Source organism: Neoarius graeffei, chromosome 21 (assembly GCF_027579695.1).
Source record: "Neoarius graeffei isolate fNeoGra1 chromosome 21, fNeoGra1.pri, whole genome shotgun sequence".
Taxonomy (NCBI): domain Eukaryota; kingdom Metazoa; phylum Chordata; class Actinopteri; order Siluriformes; family Ariidae; genus Neoarius; species Neoarius graeffei.
The window spans coordinates 22,539,001-22,563,419 of NC_083589.1; the positions used below are offsets into that span (position 1 = coordinate 22,539,001).

Here is a 24,419-nt window from a genome sequence, read left to right on the forward strand (position 1 = left end):
CCGACCATACAGTCAGTGCACTGTGGCTTTCTGACACGTTTCCTGTTTATGTGGCAAGATATTAAAGGTCCCATGGCATGAAATTTTCACTTTCTGAGGTTTTTTAACGTTAAAATGAGTTCCTCTGACCTTCTTAAGTCACCCCAGTGGCTAGAAATTTCATAATGTGTAAACCAAACTATGCCCAACATTTGAGAATGGCGCGTCAAAACGGCGCGTTGATAAGCTCTTCCCTTTACTACGTCAGCAAGGGAGACGATCCCCACGCCCCCCCTCTGGATTCCCACCCACTGTATGGATTGCCCGCCCAGTTGTAGTGAGGAGAACATAGAGGACACAACAACATGGCATCACCTAAGCGAGCGAAACATGGAAATTGCGCTGTACATGGATGTGACAACACAGAAAAGAGTCTGTTTTTACTGCCGACGGGAGAGCCCCTGAAGATGCAGTGGCTTAATTTTATTTACTTCAATAATACACCGTTGAGTCTACCTAAGACGGTGTATGTTTGTCGGAAGCATTTTCCTGATGAATGTTTCCACAACTTGGGACAGTACAGGGCAGGTTTTGCACATCAACTGTCACTGAAGCCTGGGTCCGTACCAAGCATCCCTGCCGCATCAGCAACAAACACTGAACAAGTAAGTGTATAACTGGTCGTTTTGCCGTGTTTTAAAATCGGTGCGTTAGCCTAGCAATGGCTACATTAGCTGTGCAGCTAACCGCTTCCTGCAGTTAGCCAGGTAATCTGCGCTACAAAACTAAAGAGCATGCAGCATGCTCTGTTAAATTGAGTTTAGTCTGGAAATTGACTGTAACTTATGAGCTTATGTTTGACTATTGCTCCGCAATGCATGTCTTCTGTTGGATAAGCGATATGTTGCTGTAGTTGCTGCTTCTATCCTCTTTGGTTATGGAGTGCGTGTTCAAGCCTAGGGTATTATACGTTCGTAAACTACCACTCCGAACACTCTCACTCTCTGTTCTCTGTGTCACATTGAGTTTACGAAAGGAGTCTGAGGGAGAACGGGGTTTTGTCTTAGCAGTGTGGCTACAGGCGCTGATAGCAGCGAGTATGTGTGTGCTCAGCTTGGTCAAGCCCCTCCCCCTCCCCCCATGGCCCGCCCCAACCCTCTACCCTTCCCCGCCTCCTGCTTCTCATTAGCAAAACGACGCACTGGGAAAAGCGCTGAAATGGGGCTTTCTCCCAGGAGGCTATATTTACGTGCCGAGGGTTCATTTCGAGAAAGGCTGCGGATATAACATCCGGAAGCCTCCACGAGCCCGTTTAAAGCATCAACAAACCACCATGCCATGGGACCTTTAAAATCATAAGGCAATTTCAACATATTACAAGATATCAGAAATCCCTTCGCAATTTAATATCAGCGACATCTTGGCATTACGTATAACAAATTTCACATGAATCTCATGCACTGTCTAGGAGGAGCATGTTAAAATTCATCATGTGTCTCAAAACATATTCAAAACCCTATTCTTTTCTTGGCCAGTTGGTGGCGCTATACCAGACAGGCCCATAACGGCTAAAGAGAATCAGAATCATATTACAAGATATCAAGTTCAACATTCAGCAATATCTTGGCATATTATGTGTTATAATATTTCAACATATTACAACATATCAAAAATCCCTTAGCAATTCAACTTCAGCGATATTTTGGCATCATGTTTGCCAAGTTTGACATGAATTTGATGAACTGTCTAGGAGTACGTTAAAAATGACCATGTGTAATTTCACTCCAAATGGCCTTATGACATTATCATTCCAAAGTTCTACCCATTCATTTCAGTGGGAAATGGAAATGAAGTCCCTGGGCCATGCCCGGGGCCAAAAGTCTGTGGCTGAGTAGCAGTGACAATGACTGATGTGTGTATCAAATTTCATGAGTTTTCGTGCATGGGAAATGCCTCAAATAAGGCCAAACGCGACAGAAAAAAAAAATAATCCTTCGAAAAACAATAGGGTCTTCACACCGTTCGGTGCTCGGGCCCTAATAAGTCCACTATAGACACATGCATACCTGTAGTATGTAGTAGCAACGATTTCATGAATTTTTTAGTGACAAAATTGAGAATATCCGACAAAAAATTCAAACTACTAATTTAAGGTCAGACAATGTAAGTGACCCTGTAGTTAACAATATAACTGTATCAGATCATCAATTACTGTAGAATGTTTTACTCCCCTAAAAGAAACTGAATTACTTTCATTAATCTCGGTATCAAAAGCCTCAACTTGCATACTAGATCCCTTACCTACACGTCTATTCAAACAGATAATACCTGAAGTAATTGAACCTCTTCTAAAAATAATAAATTCTTCTCTTAGGATTGGCTATGTACCCAAATCCTTTAAACTAGCAGTTATTAAACCCCTGATTAAAAAACCTGACCTTGATCCCTGTCAGCTGTCCAATTATCGGCCAATATCAAACCTCCCCTTTATCTCCAAGATCCTTAAAAAAGCTGTGGCACAGCAGTTATGCTCCTATTTACATAGGAATAACATCCATTAAATGTATCAGTCAGGATTTAGACCTCATCATAGCACAGAGACAGCTTTGGTTAAAGTAGTAAACAACCTACTGTTGGCATCTGATCAGGGCTGTGTCTCACTGCTTGTGTTGCTTGACCTTAGTGCAGCATTTGATACCATTGATCATTCCATTCTTCTGGATACACTAGAAAATGTTGTGGGAGTTAAGGGAACGGCCCTCTCCTGGCTCAGCTCTTATTTAACTGATCGCTATCAGTATGTTGATATAAATGGTGATATTTCTAGACGTACTGAGGTAAAATTTGGTGTTCCACAAGGTTCTGTCTTGGGTCCACTGCTTTTTTCTTTATATATGTTACCTCTGGGTGATATTATTCGTAAACATTGTATTAGTTTCCACTGTTAAGTTGATGACACACAGTTGTATGTTTCTGCAAAACCTGATGAGAGACACCAGCTAAATAGAATTGAGGAATGTGTAAAGGATATTACACTGGATGCTTATTAAGGCCATCCTTAAAAAAAAAATCCATTTCCTGTCCACCGGGTGAGCAAAAAAATTTTCAGTCGGGAAGGAGGGATTTTTTTTTTTTTTAATATATGGATGGATAAGAAATCGCAATGCTGTGTTTGCTTTTCCTTTCAGTATTTTTTTATTACAAAAGCAGACACATTAATAAAATATGACAGTTTAATCAACTGAAACTTGTACAAAAACTTTAAGTTAGCATTTTAAATGCTGACTGCAACATTTGCAAAACTTTTACAAAGGTACTTAAAATGTCCGACACACGGACTTTTTGTAGTTCTAAATCGACCGTTAGGCCTAGTTCGGATGAAATTACACTATTAAAATGATCACTGAATGATTTGTTTTTCTGAATCTTTACTATTTTGTTGTTCGCTGGAATACCATTTTGCGATTTCACACTTAAGCAAATGTTTGAAAACTCCGGATCTCCTTCCTTCATGGTGGCTGCCATTTTTTTGTGCCGCATGGCGCATGCGCAGAGCTGATTCAATTCTGTATTCTGCGTGGAATGCAGGGCTTTCCACAAGTGCCGGCTGCCGGCCATACAGCCGACTACACAATTAAGTCCAGCCGGCTACTTTAATGACTATTATTTTTGTAGCCCACAGGCTCTAAATATTAATTTTAGATTTTAATAAAATTAAATGTTTATCTAATGGACTGACAATGTCAAACTGAACCGCACTCATTTAAGTTGTGATTCGTGCTGTTTGTACCAATAATAACCACAAATTCCCCGCAGACTTCGTTGATCAAGGGCAGGGGTGTAGTGGTAAAAAAAGAGGTGGGTAAACTATAAATTTTGGGATCGGGGGACCACGACGTTGTAAGGGCCAATTCATAGTCGACGCAAGCATGACGCAAGGATGCTACGATGCGTACTGTATGAAACAACTTTTCTGACACATAGGAGTGTGTGTGTGTGTGCATGACAGTGCATGTATGTGTGTGTGTGTGTGTGTGTGTGTGTGTGTGTGTATATGACAGAGTGTTTGTGAATGTGCATGTGTGTGTACTTGTGTGTGTGAGTGCATGTATGTATGTGTGTGACAAGGGTTCCCTGAGGTCTCTACTATATCATTCATAAAACAAGATACACAATAAGTATGTTTGAGGTTTATTAAATCTTAATAAAGAGAAATATAATGTCAGTGTGAAAGAATGGCAAATTACACATACCAGCAGTAGGCCATATGAAATCCATAAGCTGACAGATATATCACAGCAGTAGACCTTGCACTAGAAGAATGTTAACTTTTGTATGTGTGTGTATGAAAGTGTTTGTGTGTGTGTGTGTGTGAGTGTGAATGTGCATGTGTGTTTACTTGTGTGCATGTGTGAGTGAGTCCAAGCATTTGTGTGTGTGTGTGTGTGTGTGTGTGTGTGTGTGTGTGTGTGTGTGTGTGTGTGTGTGTGTGAGACACCAAGTAGAGTGGTGTTTATGAAATCTAAATAATCAATAAAGAGAGAAAAATAAAGACTGTGTGTAAGAATGGCAAATTACACATACTTTCAGTCCAGATGTGTGGATGGCATCTGATGCTTTCTGATACTGTCTCAGTTTCCTCTGCCTCCATTTCGTCTGTCTCTGCATCTTCTCTGTCTGATTCTCCTCCCTCATTTTCTCTTCCTTCTGTTCCGTCTATTTCTGTTTTTCTTCCCTCATTTTCTCCTCTCTCTGTTTCTCCCTCAGTTTCCTCTATCAAAGTTTCTCTTAAAGGCCTATCTGATTCTCCATCCATTTGCCTTCTCTCTTTTCCTCCCTTTTCTCCTCTTGTAGTTGATCCTGTTTCATCCTGTTTCATCCTCTCTTTGCCCTATTTTCCTCCTCTCACTCTCTCCTCCTTCTGTCTCTCCTCCTGCTGTTTCTCCTGGCTCCGCAACACTGTCTGTCTCTCCACCACTATCTGTAAAATTAAATTAAAACGGCCAAGTACACCAATCATGTGGACAAGTATTTCTGCCCAATCTGAATGCTATAGCCTTCTTTAAAAAATAAACACACACACCCACACACCGAGAAGGGCGGGGAGGAGTGACTTGCCTAACGTTACTTTAGGCTAAGTTCTCTATATTATGTCCGTGACATGAAGCTAGCATGCTGTCATCATGACTTCGAGATTAACATGAAATGACAACTATTTGTCTTACAATGCGCTACAAATACTGAATTTATGTTGATATAATAATTACCAAAAACTTTAGACTGCACTAATAACGTCATTTGTCTGCCAGAAAGGTAGGCTAATTTGTTGGCACAAGTTAACAACCTAACGTTAGTTAGTGGCATGGTTCACAAACCAAAACGATGGGGAGTTTATCCTAAAAACGTGAAGTTCAGGATTCTTTTTGGACTCACTGTGTCGAGACGTTTTGCTGGTATCAGCTGGAAGGGTGATGCTCCGACGCTTCAGAAATTGCCTAATATCCATTTCTTCACCATTTCTTCACACACGTAATCAGTGACTAATGAATCTCGCAGTCTGCTGGCTCCCGCAAGAGGGCGAGCGGTAGACAGACAATTACTACGCGTAGGCTACGCAGTGTTGATAAAACCCACAAGAACTTGTGCAGGATCTACTAGGTGTAGGCAATTGAAAAATAACGGAAAAGCTGTTTTAATATCTGTCTAAAACAAGAGACATACGTGCGTAAACTGTATTTAGAGGTGGGTAAACTATGCTTGGACGTGCGTAAACTATATTTAGAGGTTCATAAACGCTATTTCCTAAAATCTGGAGGTGGGTAAACGGCGTTTATGTGCGTTTACGCACCACTACATCCCAGATCAAGGGAGAGTAACTCATCCGCAGCCCCTACATGCGGTGTGTGCGCGCGCACTCAGCGGAGGCAGTAGTGTGTCGGAAGCGACAGAAGCAGAGAAGCGCTTATTTTGTCTCCGGTAAACCAGTCTTCTCTCGTTCAATTACGTGCTGGCATCAAATACACCGTTGGTTGTAAATGAAACCAAACTGAGTCGTTGGAGCGTATTTTCATACACAAATGGAGAAATGTTCGCTGAGTGTTTAATTGTGTAGCCACCACTGCAGACCATTGTCGTTGTTAATTCATAGCATGCTCAGTTGCGTTAATGCGTCATGCACCAAAAATAAGAGATTTACAAGCCAGGAACGCCTCATGATGCAATACACAAGAAAAGAAAGATGATTTACTGCCATTTTAATTTGTATTTGAGTAAAGTGAATAAATAAATGGTCTGTGGAAAATACATTTAATCCTGTGAACTGCATGCACAGGAGTTTATTTTGTGTTTACTCCCCCCCCCCCCGGCTGGCTACTTATTTGTCATGGCTGGCTAGTATGAGCCTTAGTGGAAAGCCCTGGGAATGCGTAAATGTCAAGTTCGATTTTAGATTTACGAACCCGAAAAAAATGTCAAAAAACCGGCGTTAAAAAAAAAAATTTCAACCACACAAACGGCACTCACCCGGCCGGTGGACCGGAAACAGAACATTTTTTAATAATGGCCTAACTTCCTTCTGCTTAACTCTGACAAGACTGAAGTACTTGTATTAAGACCACAAGCAGCTAGAAGTAAGTTTTCTGATTACACAGTAACTCTGGATGGTCTTTCTGTTTCTTCGCGTGCAGCAGTAAAAGACCTCGGAGTGATTATTGACCCCAGTCTTTCATTCAAAACTCACATTGATAACATTACCCGGATAGCTTTCTTTCATCTCAGAAATATTGCTAAGATAAGAAATTTAATGTCACTACATGACACGGAAAAACTAGTTCATGCTTTCGTTACCTCCAGGTTGGATTATTGTAATGCCTTACTGTCTGGATGTTCCAATAAGTGCATAAATAAGCTCCAGTTAGTTCAAAATGCAGCAGCAAGAGTCCTTCTAGAACTAGAAAATATGATCACATCACCCCTGTCTTATCCACACTGTATTGACTCCCAATCAAATTTCGTATTGATTATAAAATACTACTATTGACCTTTAAAGCACTGAATGGTCTCGTGCCACAGTACCTGAGTGAACTTCTGGTCCTCTATGACCCGCCCCGCCTACTTAGATCAAAAGGTGCAGGCTATCTGCTGGTACCTCGTATAGTGAAGGCTACATCAGGGGGCGGAGCCTTTTCTTACAAAGCCCCACAGTTATGGAACAGCCTTCCAAGTAGTGTTTGGAAATCAGACACAGTCTCAGTGTTTAAGTCTAGGCTGAAAACATATCTGTTTAGTCAAGCCTTTTGTTAATGGTGTTTATGAGGTAAAGGAGTAGATTTGGAGAGTCCTCAGACATAGTGTTTTGGTAAACTGGGATGTATGGATGCTGTCAGTCCCCCACTCACTTGCTCACTCAAGTTTGTTGACGGTGTAGTGGCTGGCTGCTTTATGTCCTGGAGCTCCCTCATGCCTGTGTTACCTTCTGGCTCTCCTCTTTTAGTTATGCTGTCATAGTTAGTTGCCGGAGTCCGTGCTTGTACTCAGTGCAACATGTATACTGCTCCTACTTATTCAGGTGACATTGGGCATACCTAACAACCTGTGTTTTCTCTCTCTTCTCTTCTCCCCCCCCCAAAAAAAAAAAAATCTGTCCCTCTGAGTTACATGTCGATCCTGGGATTGAGATGCTGGCCTCTTCTGCTCCTCGGACCTGCCTGGTCCATCCTAGTGCCCTGCCCCGTGTCTGGTTGGAGTCTCATCGCATCGCTCCTGTGGAGGGTGGCCCCATGTGGACAGTTGGGGGTCGTGCCTGGAGGACGCTCTGGACTCTTGCAGTGGTGTTTTTGTGGCTGGGGACTGCAGTTGACTTGCTGACTTTGAGACTGCGGTTGTCGTGAGCGGTTTTGCACTCAGGTTTCTGTTGGTGGAGGGTTTATAGCAGGCCTATTCAACTAGCGGCCCGCGGGCCAGATGCGGCCCGATGAAAATTTTGTGCGGCCCGCCATGAGAATGGACTCCTCGTGATCTTGCTGAATCATACTTGCTGTGATTGTCGAGCATAGGCCTATGATTTGCAAGTAGCGCAACGCTGCCCCCAATGGTCATACTAATTCTTGAGTTTTCACACAAGCACAACACATGAAACTGCTCAACCTGACCTTTCCTGATTGAATATTTGCGAGAAAATTAGCGTTGAATTAAAATAAAAATAAATGCCACTGATAGGTCTGCTGCACGGACTGGCCAGCGGGAGTTTTCCCAGTGGGCCGGTGGTTCAGTGTGGGCCGGTGGAGAAAAAAAAAAAAAAACAGTTGCGCGCTGGCCTTTAATATGATAAGCAATGTTAACAGTTTCTTTAAGAAACTGTTAACATTGTTTATCATATTAAAGGCCAGCGCGCAACTGTAATAAGCAATGTTAACAGTTTCTTAAAGAAACTGTTAACATTGCTTATCATATTAAAGGCCAGCGCGCAACTGTTTTTTTTTTTTTCTCCGCCGGCCCACACTGAACCACCAGCCCACCGGGAAAACTCCCGCTACTCCCGATGGCCAGTCCGTGTCTGCCTGAATACTTTGAATCAGGAACTACAGGGCCGTGAAAAGTCGATTGCGGATTTAGTGGACAGGCTATGTGCCTTCGAAGCCAAGTTGACAATCTTAACAAAAGACTTGAGTGACTCAAAATTAATGCACTTTCCACACCTCCGTGAATTTATGACCACTGCACCCGGACGTCACATTACACACGTAATGACAGACTTCATGGCAAAACTGACTGAGAACTTTACGCAAAGATTCCAAAAGTTCACCATCCCCAAAGAAATGCTGTTGTTTGCCCGTGACCCTCTTGCTCCCGATGGAGAAGTGAGTTTAAAAGCGCAAGAGGTATGTTGTGTTAATGAAAGCATGTTTCAGATGGAATTAGTGGATTTGCAGTCTTCCTTTGCTTTAAAAACGTACTTGCAGTCTGAGGGTGCAGACAACTTTTGGTCTAAACATGTTAGCAAGCAACAGTACCCCACAATAAGGAAAGTGGCTTTGCAAATACTGACAATGTTTGGGTCCACTTATACCTGCGAGTCTAGCTTTTCTCATTTGAATGCCATCAAAACAAAGTCACGTTGTTCTTTGACCAATGAGAAGTTGCATGAATGCCTCAGGATTGCTCTTACCACTTATGAGCCTAATTATCTTGAAATAGCCAAATCAAGACAGTGCAATTTTTCACACTGATTGGCTACATTCAAAAACTATGCTGTGATGTAGGCATGTGTGGCAACATAGGCTACCTGTCAGAAAATTGTTTGTTTTGGATTATTTGTGTGTTATGTGTGTCATGGATAGTGTGTTATGTCAGCATAAATTGAAATAGCCAAATCAGAAACTGTTTGGAAAAAAAAAAAACAGTTTGATGTGATGTGAACTGATATGATGTGATACATAGTTAGTGTGCAATGAACCTGTCCTATAGATAAGTTGTTTTGTTATGCTGTGTTTTTAATGCTGTGATGTAGGCCTATTATACATAGCTTGTGTGGCAACTTGGTTATCTGTCAGAAGGAAGAATGTTTTGGATGGATAGTATTATGTGTGTTATGGACAAGTGTGTTATGTCAGCATAAAATCAAATTGAAATAGCTAAATCAAAAACTATTTTTAAAAAAAAGATGATGTTAGAATGTTTTTTGTTTACAAATTTGAGTAATTGCTTTTGCACTGGATAAAATTTTGCTTTGACATTAAATGCAGTTGGATGCAATTATTTTGCGGTGTCTTTTTGTATGCGGCCCCCGAAAACTCAGTGATATTTCCAATCGGCCCTCTTGGTACTAAAGTTGAATAGCCCTGGTTTATAGCATCAACGAAGCTGACTTTGTTAGGACTGTTAATGTTATAGTCATGTTGTCTGTTGTTGCCCGGATGGGGATGGGTTCCCTTTTGAGTCTGGTTCCTCTCGAGGTTTCTTCCTCGTGTCATCTGAGGGAGTTTTTCCTTGCCACCGTCGCCACAGGCGTGCTCGTTGGGGATAGATTGGGGATAAAATTACCTCATGTTTTAAGTCGTTCAAATTCTGTAAAGCTGCTTTGCGACAATGTTTATTGTTAAAAACGCTATACAAATAACTTGACTTGACTTGTGGAGAAAGCAAGAGGTGAAGGGGAAAAGGCTGTTTTCAATGGCGCTGCTGCAGTAATTGACGGTAGAAAAAAGTCTCAGTTAAAGACCTGCCTAAATAACATTAGATAGCCTGCATAGCTAATTGCAGTCAACTATGGGTTGCTTAATACCTAATCTTTAGCTGATTGTATTCTTGATGAACACATGCAAGGCCGTTTGTTCACATGATCTACATTTTGTTTTTCATAGCCATTCATATCTTATTGATAACCTAGAGCTATGTTTAGTTTATAGGCCTATTTTGTCTACATTGGATTATATTTTGTGCTGGATATTCAATTTGTCATCAGTTTAGGGTAAATGGCGTGTTCAGGCTAGTAGCCTACCTACTCAGTTAATGCTGAATTGCTATTCTTACCTAGCTATGGCCATGGTTCACTTAAATGAGTTGTGCTGATTCAGTTAAAATAGTTCAAGTGCAAACTAGTGTGATTGAGTTTTAACTCAGTGTTGTTGACATTTGGTGCCAATCTACTTGCTTTTTGTTAGTTATTTTCTGTATGGTAGTGGTTAGCGCTGTCGCCTCACAGCAAGAAGGTCCGGGTTCAAGCCCCGTGGCCGATGAGGGCCTTTCTGTGCGGAGTTTGCATGTTCTCCCCGTGTCTGCGTGGGTTTCCTCCGGGTGCTCCGGTTTCCCCCACAGTCCAAAGACATGCAGGTTAGGTTAACTGGTGACTCTAAATTGACTGTAGGTGTGAATGTGAGTGTGAATGGTTGTCTGTGTCTATGTGTCAGCCCTGTGATGACCTGGCGACTTGTCCAGGGTGTACCCCGCCTTTCGCCCGTAGTCAGCTGGGATAGGCTCCAGCTTGCCTGTGACCCTGTAGAACAGGATAAAGCGGCTAGAGATAATGAGATGAGATGAGATTTTCTGTATGTCTCTCTCTTTTTTTGTCCATTAATGTCAGGGGGTTAAAAGACAGTGTAAAAAGGAAAGCCTTATTTCTTTATGCTAAGAACTATAAAACTAGCTTTTATTTTTTTCAAGAATGTCACTCAACAAAGGAGGATACAAACTTTTGGAGGACTCAGTGGGGTAACGAGTTGTGGCTTGCACATGGATCCTCTCACTCTGCTGGTGTAGCAATTCTAAAAAATGACTTCACAGGAAATATTGTAGGTACAGATAGTGATCCATTGGGTCATTTTTGTTTTTTGATCATTTCTTTTGAGGGAAACATAATAATTGCTATTAATATGTATGGTTATAACTCTTCTACAGAGAATGACATCTTTTTGGATGTGGTTGAAGACAAACTTAAACATTGGCTGGATAAATACCCAGATGCTAGTCTATAATTGGTGGGGATTTCAATATCACTCAGAATGACACTCTTAATAGATGGCCTCCACGCCCATGTACCACAAGCTCTAAACTAAAATCAGACCCTCCAGGATTTCGCGATGTTGCGATTTGCAACTTCAATGCAAATTCAACCAATCCCCACGAATTCAGGGCGGTGTTGCAATTATATCCAATCACCGCAACTTTCCCGCAAATTTGACCAATCGTTGGCGTCGTCTTGAGGTGAGGTCGACAAACTACCTTCCGCCTTCCGTGTATACGTTCAAGAGGAGCAGCATGTGCGAGTCAGTGTTTATATAGGCTTAAATTCTGTTACTGAAAGTGTGTTATGTTTACAGTGAAGGACTGTGCACACTTTACTTTTTTTTTTTTACTTAATACAAGAAATTAATGGATGCCAACATTTTTGCCAAAATGGTATTTTATTTTCCATTGTTTAGGCAGCTTCAGCATCATACTGTGAGATTCTGTTCAAATTGTTGGTTTTTTTCTATGAAGCCTGAGCCATTTATTTTATTAGTTTATAATTATTGTTTAATGTAGTCTTCAGGAGAGACTGCCTGCACACAGTACTAGTATTAATAGTTTTTTTTTTTCTTACATGAAAGCTGAGGCATTTATATTATATTTTCAGGTAACTTCATGTTATGTATGCTGTGAGGTTCTATGCACTTTAACTTTTAAACCAACAGGTGCATTTGGATAAGTAAAGCCTATTTTTCTGCATTTTTGTAGTCCTGGTAATCTTTTATATTGGTAAAGTTGTTTATAGAACCATTTCTCAGTGTCTTTGTTTTTTAATCAATAGTTTTTCAGTAATAACTTAATATTTAACATATCACTCAATTTTAATCACAAAAAGAGAAAATCGCAACAATTTCTCGCAACTTTCACTTCCTCCCGCAATGTAATCGCAACAAAAACCTAAAAAACACCGCAACTTTCATCGCAATTTTTTGGAAAACCCCCGCAACATCAGACATTTTAGCCTGCAACAATCACAAAATAGGCCCGCGGAATGCTGGGGGGAGTGTAAAATCATTGATGGATAGATATGATATCCTTGATATTTGGAGGGGAAAAAATCCCCAAAGTTGCACTTGTACCTGGTGCAACAAAGATGCATCCAGACAGTCTAGGCTAGACTACTGGCTTATATCAAGGTCTTTAGTTGACAAGAGCCTCTCAGTTAATATCCAAAATTCCCCCTTAACTGACCACAAGGCAATATACTTAAGCCTAAATCTCTCTTCTGACCTGGGTAGTACTAAAAAAGCCACAATCTGGAAACTTAATAGCAGTCTGCTTAAGTATGACTATGTTAAAGAGGAAGTTAAATAATTAATTTTTTATTACTGGATTAAAGCTTTAATTGAGAATTCCTATTGCCGGAATTGTGCAAATATGAAATATGTAGGTAAGTTCCTGAGGAAAACCGGTAGCCATCTTGCAAAGAAGAGAAGAGAATATGAGTATAGTGTAGTCTCCCAATTGACTCTCCGTGCTGGCCACCAGCCTCTATCTGAGGAGGATAGAAAAGAATATATGAAACTCCAAAATGAGCTGGATGATGTATATCATAGAAAAGCTGAAGGTGCATTCATCAGGTCCAGAATCAAATGGATGGAGGAGGGAGAACAAGATTCGGCATACTTTTTCAGGCTAGAAAAAAGAAAATCTAGATTGTCCTTTGTATCACAGTTAGACATCAATGGTGAGAGAACATCTGATGCAAAAAAGATATCCATGTTTTGTACTGATTTCTATAGTCATTTATACAGATCAAGATACTCAGAAGAATTTGCTGGCGATTTTCTTCCATCAATTAAGAATTGTAGTAAAATGTCTGATAGCGATAGGCAAGACTGTGACCATGACATTTCTATTATTGAGATTAAGCAATGTATTAAGAACCTAAAAAATAATAAATCACCAAGAAATGATGGTCTCATAGCTGAGTTTTATAAAATATTTGTTGATGACGTTACTCCTTTCTTGCTTTGTGTCTATCAAGAAAGCATTCAAAATGAGGCCCTGCCCCCTTCTATGACCCAGAGCATTATTACTCTAATTCCTAAACCCAATAAAAATTTAGATTCACTTGACAATTGGCGCCCAATTAGCTTATTAAACAATGATTACAAAATACTAGCATCTATTTTTGCTAATAGGTTAAAGAATGTCTTAGACATCATTATTGACGAGACTCAATCAGGCTTTATGAGAAATCGACACATCACTAACATTATACGCTTAGTATTAGACTTATTAGATTATAATGAGCTTGTTGATAATGATAGTCTAATTATGTTTTTGGACTTTTATAAAGCCTTTGACTCTGTAGAGCACCCTTTCATTTTTAAAGCATTAGAAATGTTTGGTTTTGGTACCTACTTTTCTTGCGCAATTAAGACTCTATACAGTACAAAAATGGTAACAGCTGTATTAAACTAAAACATGGTACATCCAGACGTTTCTGCCTATCACGTGGTATTAGGCAAGGGTGCCCAGTCTCACCCTATCTGTTTCTCCTGGCCTCTCAGCTACTTGCAACATATTTACAGCAAAGTGGATTGCAAGGAATAACTGTTGCTAATCGTGAAATTCTTATGTCAATTAGCTGACGACACTACTCTCTTCCTAAAAGATGATTCCCAGGTTCCTCAGGCTATCTATCTTATTGAAAATTTCTCCAGAGCATCAGGTCTAAATCTTAATAAATATGAACTGCTGCCCATTAAAGGTAACAAAATGACCAGCATTTGTGGTATTCCAATTAAGGATCAAGTCAAGTATTTAGGGGTTACGATTCTCAAGAATGATAAGATCCCATGCAAACTTCAATCCAGTTATTGAAAAAACTCATAATAGATTGAACTGCTGGTTACAAAGAGATCTCTCGTTGAGAGGGAGAATCCTATTAACAAAAGCTGAAGGGATCTCAAGGCTAACATACCTCGCACTCTCCTTGTACATTGATAAATCTCTTGCCAAGAAAATAGATCAATTGTTGCTTAATTTCCTTTGGAGGAATAGAGTGCATTATATTAAGAAGACTGTCTTAATGAATACTAACTCTTGTGGGGGTATGAATTTTCTTGACTTTATGTCTCTAAATAATACTTCTAAAATTAACTGGCTTTGGCAATTTATAAATAATTCTTCTTCTATTTGGAATCTTATCCCACAATACATCATCTTCTCAAAAGTAGGCGGGCTCAAGTTCCTTCTAATGTGTAATTATAACATTGAGAAGGTCCCCATTAAACTAGCCAATTTTCATAAACGGGTATTTCTACCTATGGTCATGAGCTTTGGGTAATGACAGAAAGAACAAGATCGCGGATACAAGCGGCTGAAATGAGTTTCCTTCGCAGGGTGGCTGGGCGCTCCCTTAGAGATAGGGTGAGAAGCACAGTCACTCGGGAGGAGCTCGGAGTAGAGCCGCTGCTCCTCCACATCGAGAGGAACCAGCTGAGGTGGCTCGGGCATCTTTTTCGGATGCCTCCTGGACGCCTCCCTGGGGAGGTGTTCCAGGCATGTCCCCCCCGGGAGGAGGCCCCGGGGAAGACCCAGGACATGCTGGAGGGACTATGTCTCTCGGCTGGCCTGGGAACGCCTCGGTGTTCTTCCCGAGGAGCTGGCCGAGGTGTCAGGGGAAAGGGAAGTTTGGGCTTCCATGCTTAGACTGCTGCCTCCGCGACCCGGTCCTGGATAAGCGGAAGAAGACGAGACGGGTATTTCTAGCTTGGTCTTTAGCCTAAAAACACAACTTCTCCCCCCATAAATATCTGATGTGGAATAACAAATACATACTATATAAAAATAAATCTCTCTATCTAGATAATTGGGTATGCTATGACATTCTCTTGGTTGCTCAATTAATAAATGAAAATGGGTTTCTCATTATCTCATCTCATTATCTCTAGCCGCTTTATCCTGTCCTACAGGGTCGCAGGCAAGCTGGAGCCTATCCCAGCTGACTATGGGCAAAAGGCGGGGTACACCCTGGACAAGTCGCCAGGTCATCACAGGGCTGACACATAGACACAGACAACCATTCACACTCACGGTCAATTTAGAGTCACCAGTTAACCTAACCTGCATGTCTTTGGGGGAAACCGGAGCACCCGGAGGAAACCCACACGGACACGGGGAGAACATGCAAACTCCGCACAGAAAGGCCCTCGCCGGCCACGGGGCTCGAACCCAGATCTTCTTGCTGTGAGGCGACAGCGCTAACCACTACACCACCGTGCCGCCTGGTTTCTCGTTAATTACTCAGAATTCTTATCTAAATTTAACTTTCCTGTGACCCCAAAGGAATTTGCCACTGTTATTGGTGGCATACCTAATGGAGTGGTAATGTTACTAAAAAAACAGCAAGCATTTTGCTCTTTGCCAAATGTGGCAGATTTGAACCCCTGCACTTCAGCTGTGGGGCAGGTTTGTTTTCCACATAGGACTAGTAAGAATAACAGAGAGATCAGAGCATTGTTCCAAAGAGACATTGTAACAACACCATACCGGTATGTGGTTTCTTACTGGACCAGGCTAGTTGGGGACATCCCTTGGAAAAGGGTCTGGACATTACCAATGAAATACCTTCTCATAAATAAAGTACATGAAGTCACACACAAACTTATTCATAGGTACTATCCCTCCAAGAGCTTCATCATAAGAATGAAAAAAGATCTCAATGATGCATATTCCTTCTGTGAAGGATCCCCAGAAACTTCTGTGCATCTGTTTTGGTTTTGTCCACACTCTACTAAGTTCTGGACAGATCTGTTATCATTGCTATATACCAGATTTAAATGGAATTTTGAATTTTCTTTTAAACATGTTTTGTTTGGTTTCCATGATTTTAGCAGAGAGGAAAGGGAAAGCAATGTATTTTAAATTGTAAATCTGGTGTTTCTTCTTGCAAAATTTTTCATTCACAAATGTAAACAGCAAGCCACTCCTTTACATTTTTATGAATGATATAAATACCTACCATAAAACATTACAATCTTCAACAACTGCCAAAGCCATTAAAACAATTCTCCTCCTGGGCTCTTTCCACCTTTGTGACTAAAAGCTTATGTTTATTTTATGTATGTCTTTTTTTTATTATTTTTTTTCCTTTTGTTGTTTTACTCTTTCTTTCTTTTAGGTTTTGGATGCATTTGTTTTCTATCAGAATCCTGGTGTTTGGAAAAGAATGTTGATTGTACTCTTTCTATACAAATGTAGGTGTGATAACACTCAGTAAATCACTTTAAAAAAAAAAGTTTTCTTAAAAACCTTTCCTGTTTGGGGGCGGCATGGTGGTGTAGTGGTTAGCGCTGTCGCCTCACAGCAAGAAGGTCCTGGGTTCGAGCCCCGGGGCCGGCGAGGGCCTTTCTGTGTGGAGTTTGCATGTTCTCCCCGTGTCCGCGTGGGTTTCCTCCGGGTGCTCCGGTTTCCCCCACAGTCCAAAGACACGCAGGTTAGGTTAACTGGTGACTCTAAATTGACCGTGAGTGTGAATGGTTGTCTGTGTCTATGTGTCAGCCCTGTGATGACCTGGCGACTTGTCCAGGGTGTACCCTGCCTTTCGCCCGTAGTCAGCTGGGATAGGCTCCAGCTTGCCTGTGGCCCTGTAGAAGGATAAAGCGGCTTGAGATAATGAATGACCTTTCCTGTTTGTTTCACGTGACGTCATACCTGCCTCATTAGTTATTCAAAACTTTTAGCTGGTGGTCAACCAAAGCTCAGTTGACAAAATGATTGTACGGAGGAGGTGCATTGCTTGCATGAAAAATGCGTTACGCTTGCATTGTTTTAGGTTGTTCAAATCGATCAAACCGTGAAACTGATAAAAGCTTCTTCAGGGTTCCCAGTGAACAAAGGGTGAACAAACACAGGATTTCACAAAAAGACGTAGAGAAATGTGACTTTTGAACCTCTCACTGAAATCAAAGGGAGCCAAGTCGAAGCATGCAGTGATCACTTCGTGAAAGGTTTGTATATCCCTCTCAGCTATGTAGTTAGTGTTTTCCAAGTACTTTTCTTGCTATGTGTCGTTATTTTACGATTCCCAGCTGTTCCTTTGTTTACTCCTTGTTCCTTTGTTTGGGCGGTACGGTGGTGTAGTGGTTAGCACGGTCGCCTCACAGCAAGAAGGTTCCGGGTTCGAACCCAGTGGCCGGCAAGGGCCTTTCTGTGTGGAGTTTGCATGTTCTCCCCATGTCTGCATGGGTTTCCTCCGGGTGCTCCGGTTTCCCCCACAATCCAAAGACATGCAGTTAGGTTGACGTGGGGCGGCCTTGGGCTGAGGTGCCCTTGAGCAAGGTACCTAACCCCTGACTGCTCCCCGGGTGCTCTGGTGTGGCTGCCCACTGCTCCGAGTGTGTGCGTGTGTTCACTGCTTCAGATGGGTTAAATGCAGAGGATGAATTTCACTGTGCTTGAAGTGTGCATGTGACAAATAAAGGTTTCTTCTCCTTACTCCTCACAAAGTCCATATGCATGAAGGTCGCAACAAAATTCTTACCCAGTTACATTACGCCGTGATCACTTCTCCGTCTTGTTTAACTAAGATCCAGGTCTTTAAAGGGGTTTCTGATGATCTTTGTGAATGATTTACCTGAGAGATAAGAGTGAACACAAGTGAGAATCAAGTGAACTGTTGTTTGTTTACACTTCAACTTGCAGTGCTTCATTGTAAAGACGTGAACGAAAAGCTTAAAAAAACATACTTATACGGTACGGGCAAAAACAATACAGGATTCATTGGGCAACAACTTGATACTGAGGTCCTTTACCCAGCCACATACAAAAAAGTTGTAAGCCTCCATACTTTTCCATGTTTTCATCTGTTTTGCCGTGTAGAAGGATGTCTCCAACACCAGATAGTTCGAGATGTCGGGGAACTCGACTGAAGGGTAGTTTTTGAGATCATATGACAAATCCTTCTTTCCCAGACTGTAGGAGTCTGTTCCATTGCACATAATCTTCTGAATATATCTGAAGCAAGCAGTGGCTTCTTGATTACGAGCATATTCTGATAAGTTATCGCTAGTTGTTTGCAGTATGGCAGCCATTTAGACCACCAGCTATTTCACTTCCGGTAAAACCGCTAAGAAAAGTCATGTGACTGAAACCCGGCAATAGTGTACATTTAAAAATTTCTGTTTTATGGTACAACATTCAGTTCAACTAACTGTCCTGAGGCTCAAGAGACATTATTTACAACTGCTCTCCTGCATTATGATCTGAGAATAAGACCTGATAAAGAACTCATTCATTCATTCATTCACTCACTCACTCAAATGACAGCCAATTGACCGCATGTCTTTGGACTGTGGGAGGAAACCTAGGCAGGCATGGGGAAAACTTACAAACTTCACACAGAAAGGCCCCAGTCAGCCAGGAAATTTGAACCTCCTTGCTGTGAGGCAACAGTGATAACCACTGCACCATGGTGCTGCCCCTCATGTAGAACTGAACACATGAAATCTATTTAGCAGTGTTGTGGACTCGCATCACAAATTTGCTGACTTTCAACTCAACATAATCAAAGAAGACTTGTGACTCTACTTGGACTCAAGCCCTTTGACTCGAAAAGATGTGATACTTTTTCAAAACCAAAGATTAAAATGTATTCATTTAAAAGTATACAGTGAGGCGGCACGGTGGTGTAGTGGTTAGCGCTGTCGCCTCACAGCAAGAAGGTCCTGGGTTCGAGCCCCGGGGCCGGCGAGGGCCTTTCTGTGTGGAGTTTGCATGTTCTCCCCGTGTCCGCGTGGGTTTCCTCCGGGTGCTCCAGTTTCCCCCACAGTCCAAAGACATGCAGGTTAGGTTGACTGGTGACTCTAAATTGACCGTAGGTGTGAATGTGAGTGTGAATGGTTGTCTGTGTCTATGTGTCAGCCCTGTGATGACCTGGCGACTTGTCCAGGGTGTACCCCGCCTTTCGCCCGTAGTCAGCTGGGATAGGCTCCAGCTTGCCTGCGACCCTGTAGAAGGATAAAGCGGCTAGAGATAATGAGATGAGATGAGTATACAGTGAATCAACTATTCTCTTTTTTCCTACAAACTGGACAACGACAAAGTCAAAAGACTGTACATTCCAACATGCACATTCAAGAGCCATGCTCTTGAAGATAGTAGCCTTTGGCTACAAAGATTTTGTTTACAACAACAAAAAGGCTGCAACATGTAGACATGCAACATGTGGTTAAAGAGTCTTGTTCTTCTTACATCTTTTCCCCACACTTTTATATGGGGTTTGAGATGGATATGTTGAGCTGATAAGGATAAAGGCCCTTGCCTAAGGGCCCAATGGTGGCAGCTTGGCAGTGCTTGGGCTCAAAATCCTGATCCTCTGATGAGCAACTTGGCCCTAACCCATTAAGGTACCACTGCTCTAGAACCTGTGGCTAAAGAATATCAAACACAAAAGCAACCACTTCAACTGCTGTCCAATATTTGAAGCTGCACAAAGCAAATCTCAAGGCAAAACCACATTGAACTGATAAATATGGGTACACTTAATGAAAACAGCGTACAGTACACCTCATCTCATGTGACATTAAACAGAAATGTTCAATTGTTATAGTTATGCATCTCTCCAATACTCATTTATTTCCATTTAGTTATAAAGTTTGTCTGGAAAGTGATGAAACAATTGTTAAAAGCCTGCATCATTTGCATAAATTTACTATAATAATTATTACTCTGGACTTAAATTTGGTAAAGCGCACATTATGTCTTTGTAATACTCAGACAGTTCAGGGAATGAGGAACGGGGAGACAGGCTTGACAACTCAAGGTGTGTTTTTATTTTTCACTTTCCAATTTTACTTTTCAGTGACTTTAGTTTCTTTCTATTTTTGCTCACATGCATACAAACACGATGCTCAGTAACTCATATCTCTCTCTCTCTCTCTCTCTCTCTCTCTAATTACCAGCTTCTCTCTGAAGGAACACACACACAAAAAAAGACAGAAGTAAATTGCTAGTAATAAAACACAGGGGAAACTCATCATGTGTTACCTGCCAGTTCTACCTGACTCATCACCACCCACAGCTGATGGTCGACCATGCCCCTGCTGCCACATACCCCCACCACCCGACTCAGGCCAGGGAGCCATCTGGCTTGCGGGTGCAGCCCCTTGGCAGGAGAAGTAATATGTCACCACAGTCTGCATCCCTGGCCTATGGACCACCTCAAACCTAAAGGGCTGAAGAGCTTTGATTGATCCAATGATTGATCCATGTGTTGGCATACTTCATACAGTGGAGCCACTAGAGCAGGGCGTGGTCGGAACAGAGAGTGAGGACTGCCCATTTGATGGCAAGACACTCTCTTTTGATCATGCTCAGGGATGTGATTTTTCCGCGAATTCGCGGAATTCCACTTTTTTCACCTCAAAACTTGAAGAAAAATTTTTTTCCGATTTTTCCCTCATCCACATTCGTATCCTATTCGTTCCGACTTTGTTTGAAAGATGGCAGCCTCGGATTTGCATCTTTACGCCTCGATCACGGAGGCTGCCATCTTTCAACTCTTTGTTTGAAGCGAGCTTACGTACAGCTATCTAACAAGCGCGTTCATTGGTTGTTACAGAGCGATGAGCCAATCACGTACCTCGTTTCATCTCAATGACGTAAATGACGTAATTACGTCAATGAGATGAAACGAGGTACATTATTGGCTCATCGCTCTGTAACAACCAATGAACGCGCTTGTTAGATGGCTGTACAAAGAGTTGAAAGATGCAAAGATGCTCGCTTCAAACAAAGAGTTGAAAGATGGCAGCCTCCGTGATCGAGCGTAAAGATGCAAATCGAGTTAAAGAAATCGACAGAATAGTGAAAAAAAAGTTCCGCTGGGAATGGTTGGAGAAAAACCGCGGCTCGCCTCGGGGCGAATTACGTCACAAGGCGCGGGGCTAGCGGGCCCTGCTCGCGCTGGTTCTTTGGGATGTGTGTGAGTGAGAGAGTGTGTCTGTGTGTGTGAGAGAGAGTGTGAGAGAGAGAGAGAGAGAGAGAGAGAGAGAGTGAGAGAACGCACGTGTGTGTGTGTGTGTGTGTGAGCGAGAGCGTGCGTGTGTGTGTGTCAGAGTTGCATGTTGACCATTAAATTGGCTTGAATTTGTTAATCATGACAAGTTTTTTCTTGTGTGTTTGCTTGCCATTTTAGTACAATTTTTAAGTCAGGAAACCCCAGAACCCAGGAGCTTCGGGGGGCTTCCCCCCTTGTCCCCCCACCAGGCCGCTGCCCTGGACCAGCTGGGGGCCTGCGGCCCCCAGACCCCCGGCTAAAATTTTCAGATAATTTCACCAGCCCCAAATCACATCCCTGCATGCTGTACTTCGTCTCTCGTACCAAGAGCTTGCAACTGATGTCCAGTACAGGGTGCTCCTTCCCCTCTACCACCTCTACCACCTGGGACAAAACAGCCCCCAGCCCTCTGTCCAATGCATTTTGGAAGACAAAAGGGAAAGAAAAGTCAGGAGAATGCAACAACAAGCCCCCACACAAAACTGCTTTAACTTGGACAAAAGCCCATTTCCACAGCTCTATCCACTGGACCAGATCTGGTGCCCCCTTTTTAGTGAAGTCAGACAGCAGGCTGGTGACATCAGAAAAATTAGGTACAAACTTCCTGTGTATTAGCCAGCCAGCCCCAGCAACTGCCTCACCCTCTTTTTGGTCTTGGGTCTTTGGCAGGCCACAATTGCTGAAGTCTTATCAATTTGTGGGCACACATGCCCATGACCCAAGTGGAAGCCCAGATGCCATACTTCCACCCACCCAACTGCATACTTCCTTTGGTTTGCAGTGAGTCCCACATGTCCTAGTGATCTCAGCACAGCTCTTAGATGTTGTAAATGCCACTGCCAATCATTACTGTAAATAATTATGTCATCTAAATAGGCAGTGACATATGCACTTTATGGGCAGAAGAGTCTGCCCATGAGATACTGAAACTTCACTGGGGCTCCAAAAATCCAAACAGAAGGGTGACAAACAGGTGTAACCCAAACAGAGTGGAAAAGGTCATTTTTTCACGTGATAGTTGCATCAAGGGGATCTGCCAGTATCCCTTAGTCAAATCCAGTGTCAAATAAAAGTGAGCCATGCCTAACCAATCAAGCAGTTCATCAATGTGAGGCATCAGACGTGTCAAATTTAGACACCGCATTGACTTTTCTAAAGTCTACACAGAACCAGACTGACCTGTCAGTTTTGGGGACCAAAACCACCAGGCTGCTCCAGTTACTGTGCAACTCCTCAATTACCCCCATGTTGAGCATAGCCTTGAGTTCATTCTGAACCATTTTTTTTGTGTTGAAGGAGCCAATATGGGTGGCTGCGCACCACTGTCCCTGGAGGAGTCTCTGTGAGATTATTGTGACCGGGCAGGAGAGAAAAACATATCACAGAATTCCTCCTGCAACCTGACAACCTGTGCTCTCTGGGACGGTGAGAGGTGGTCTCCATAGGGGACTGGGGTGAATTGGGCCGCACTTTTTAAACTTGCCTCCGGTCCCAGCTCCCCCCTCTCAGGAACCACCATTGCCAGAACCACAGGGACCTCTTCTTTGCACAGTTTCAGGAGACTGAGGTGATAAATCTGAAGCACTCTATCCATTTACCTGATCTCATAGTCAACTTCTTCAACTCGCCCTGTAATCTTAAATGCCCTTACCACTTTGTGAATAATTTTGAGCTCAATGTGGGTAGTAAAATGAGCATTTTATCCCCTGGTGCAAATTCATGTAGCCACGCTCCTCTATTATACAGCCAGGACTGCTGTTTTTGCACCTGTAGCAAATTACATACTGTACATACTGAATTTCATTTTTGCTATTAGAAAGTCCCTCCTCCCAATTTTCCCTGACAACATCTAGGATGCCATGAGGTTTACAACCATACAATAATTTGAATGGGAAAAACCCTGTGGAGGCTTGCAAGACCTCTTGCACTGCAAATAAAAGGGAGTCAAGCCATTTATCCCAATTTCTAACAGGCCCATAAACAAACTTATGAATCATGTTTTAAATCATGTTTGATCAAATCATCTGATGAGCCCGTCCATGTAAGGATGGTAAACACTTTACCATCCTTACATGGACAGGCTGGTCAAATGATTGGGGATTACTTTACCATTTAATCCCCAATAATTCATACAGTTCACAAAGTGTGAATGACATAAATGTGGTGCCTTGATCAGTCAGATTTCTTTTGGGATCCTGATTCAGGAGATAATGCAGAAGAGTGCTTCCACAATGCTGCATGCAGAAATGTTGCATAGAGGCACTGCTTCCAGGGATCACATTGCATAATCCACTAAGACTAACACAAAGCAATACCCTTGTGCAGATCAATCTAATGGTCCAATGAGATCCATGCTAATTCTTTTGAATGGGATCTTGATCAAAGGTAAAGGGCACAATGGTGCTTCTGGGGTGGCTGGTAGATTCACAAGCTGACACTCGTGACATGCCGCACACCACCTGCATCCATTGCTGCAAATGCCCAGCCAATAGAAGTGGGCCATGAGTCGGTTCAGTGTTTTATCCTGACCTAAATGCTCTGCCATGGAATTATGATGAGCCACATGGAATAAAAGTTCCCTACAACTCTTTGGGACCAGCAACTGTGCCTTTTCTGCTCCCTCGAGATAACTGTGTCTTTGTCCTGCATCACTCTATATAACCTATCTTTAATAACAGAAAAGTACAGGTAAGGAGAGTGCAATGTTAAGCTATTGATTTTGACCATTGATTACTCTCACTTGGTCAAAAGCATGCCTCAGAATTTCATCTTGTGACTGCTCCAATGGGAAATCCCAAAAGGAAATCCCTGTGGAGAGCGAAGGGAAGGGGAGGAGCCCTCCATACTATCCATGCCCCCATGATATGGAGCTGTTGCAGATGGCCCTGAGACTGCCTCCCCAGATAACATTGCACTGGAATCCCCC

At 42.3% G+C, this 24,419-nt stretch overlaps 1 protein-coding gene across 3 annotated transcripts in view; it reads right to left on the minus strand.

The window, feature by feature from the left end:
• The window catches only part of tmem63a (transmembrane protein 63A), a 178,794-nt gene that overhangs the window by 101,309 nt on the left and 53,066 nt on the right, over window positions 1-24,419 (minus strand). Inside the window, exon 1 of one of the 3 annotated variants that reach the window (XM_060902818.1) lies at window positions 17,978-18,070. The exons of the other annotated variants lie outside the window; for them this stretch is intronic. The gene's annotated coding sequence lies outside the window, so the exon portion shown is untranslated. Of the gene's footprint in view, window positions 1-17,977; window positions 18,071-24,419 lie in introns of those variants that run through there. 3 annotated transcript variants of the gene reach the window in all.